The sequence below is a fragment of the Jaculus jaculus genome, chromosome 6, assembly GCF_020740685.1.
Source record: "Jaculus jaculus isolate mJacJac1 chromosome 6, mJacJac1.mat.Y.cur, whole genome shotgun sequence".
NCBI lineage: Eukaryota > Metazoa > Chordata > Mammalia > Rodentia > Dipodidae > Jaculus > Jaculus jaculus.
In genome coordinates, this window is record NC_059107.1 from 21040657 (window position 1) to 21043581 (window position 2925).

Below are 2925 nucleotides of genomic sequence, written 5' to 3' on the forward strand. Positions count from 1 at the left end.
GTAAGCAATCTTCAGAACAGCATACAGATGCAAAATGGGGCTTTGTATCCCAGCTGACTGGACTCACACACTGAACAACCAACTAAGTCTGCAGTAATCAGGGGGATGAATAAACTCATTCAAGTGAAAATCGATATAATATTGTTCTAATCTATATAATAGTGGTGGTGCACGCCTTTCATCCCATCACTCAGGAGGCAGAGGTAGGAGGATCACCATGAATCTGAGGCCACCTTGAGACTCCATAGTGAATTCCAGGACAGCCTGGGCTCGAATGAGACCCTACCTGGAATATATATATATATATATATATATATATATATATATATATATATATATATATATATATATATTCCCTTCTTTGTTGTCTGAGCTACAGAAATAAATCCTAAAAGAACATTAATCACTGGCAGCTGGAAGAACAAACCCACCACGATAAAGATGATGGTGCTCAGGTAGGAGGAGCCAACTTCCTGAAGGAAAATGCTGAGCTAGGCTGTTAGCCAAAATCCATTTCTATCTCCTTGTTGTTATGTAGAAAAAAACTTATAAATTCCTTTTTTAAAGCTATTAAAATCTGTTTCACATATCCAATTCATTGTAACTAAAATTAAAATATCATCTTTCACAATCAATAACTTTTTAGTCAGGAGAGAAAATTACAAAGTGTCTTTCAGAGGTATATGTTAAGGGGAAGACATGAAATCATGCAGCTATGGCTCTTAGCTCATTACTATTCCTTTTCCTTACTAACTAATAATAGGTACTCAATAATTTGAAAGATTAAAGGAACTATTTTAGGGAATTTTTCAGATAAACCTTATAAATTTGTCCTAGCAAGGGAAATAAAGACACAGGTAATGGGACATGTGAGTTGGATAAAATTCTGTTAGGTTTATGCTACATTCCTTTCCAGCTATGACCAAGTCAGCTGCTCCTCCTGTCACGGTTGAGAGGAAATGGTGGTGGTATTAGAAACATAAACTTCCCTGTGCCTTGCTTGTAAGGTTTACTGTCTGGGGCATATTCATGAAGTATGTGCTGATCACTGAATGAAGGAGTAGTAAGTCAGTTAAATATTCAAGGTACTAAGAGCTATTCATGTAAGAAGTACTTACAGAAGAAGAGACAAAATAATATGACAGCCTGCAAAGTAAATTCCAAGAGAACATATTAATTCTGTGAGATTTGAAATATGTAATTTAAGGAACACTGATTTTCTTAGAAAAAACTACAGGAACAAGGACATTTCATGTGATATTAGTTATAGAAAGTTATGTCTAGAGATAACTCTTGCAAGTTTAAGGTTTTGTTAAGAATATATACAGATAAGTGTATTAATATGATATAAAATGAGAAAGAAGAAGAAAATAATCTCCCCCTGTAAAGATGTTCACAATCTTGAGGCATGAATATAGGCATATCTTGGCATTTCTATGCACTGCTTTTCCTGTGTTGGTAATAACAGGCTCCATTACTCAAAAGGCCACGATCTCAATGTCAAGCAAATGACAGCCAGTCGAAGCTATGTGCAGTGAAGATGTACTTGCAAAGATATCCCATTATGTCTAAATTCAGTGACTTTGCTTGTAGGATCCTTTTGCATGTCAGCATTATATCTGTTGTTTAAGATGGTGTGAACCAGATGGAGATGAAAAGAAGGCACCCTGACAGATTGTGCAAAAGACCCAAACTCACTACAGGATATACCACTCCTACTTCTTCCCTAACAATGAGATCCTTAGCCAGATTTCTTTAAAAAAGGAATTTTTCATGACTGTGATCATCTAGAGAAATAGAAATGTACCTCTGCAGGGATGTCTCCATATAAAAATGAAAACAATGGGCTGGAGAGATTGCTTAAAGATTCAGAAGATTGCCTACGAAGTCTGAGGACTCAGGTTCAGTTCCCCCAAACCCACGTAAGTCAGTTAAATAAGGTGGCACATTCCTCTGGAGTTCTTTTGCAGAGGCCCTGACATGCCCATTTTCTCTATGTCCTCTTCCTCTTTCTCTCAACTAAATAAATAAAATTAAAAAATAGAAAACAAAAAAAAAATGGAAAATGGACCATTTTAAGAAAAATGGAAGAGGGCTGGAGAGATGGCTTAGCGGTTAAGTGCTTGCCTGTGAAGCCTGAGGACCCCAGTTCGACGCTTGGTTCCCCAGGTCCCACGTTAGCCAGATGCACAAGGGGGCGCACGCGTCTGGAGTTCGTTTGCAGAGGCTGGAAGCCCTGGCGCGCCCATTCTCTCTCTCTCCCTCTATCTGCCTTTCTCTTTGTGTCTGTTGCTCTCAAATAAATAAATAAAAAATGAACAAAACATATTTAAAAAAAGAAAAATGGAAGATGCAGTATAAATATTATCATGTAATTTAATAGATGAGTGGCATTGTATCTAGAGCAATATAGACCAATGTGTTAAATAATAGCCATCTACAGCTCCAGAGAACTTAAAATGAGGGTAGTGCAAATCAGCTCTATGCTAAAATGTGAAATACATGCTATGACTTTTTTGTGGGTTTTATTGGTTTTCAATCTGTGGTAAGAGCACAGAGAACTTAGATGGATCAAAAGAAACACTGGTCGCACACAGGGTGCTCTCAAACCACCACTTCAGAACAGTAAAGATCAGGAACTGCTCTGATATGCAGATAACATCGTTTCATGGATGTTGAATACACAGCATTTTGAAGACTTTGTCAGGAATGTAAGCTACTTGCAAAATTTTTAAGTAAATATATATTGTAATAAAGCATCTCATGTAATTTGTCATATGAATTATATTATCAAAATTAATCTCATCCTTTTATTCATAATTTATTCATCACAAAATTCAAAATTCCATAAATGTCACATGGTTCACAGGCTACCCTGTTTGTAGCAGACAGTTAAGATACATCTCGTTAGACAAGCCAACTTTT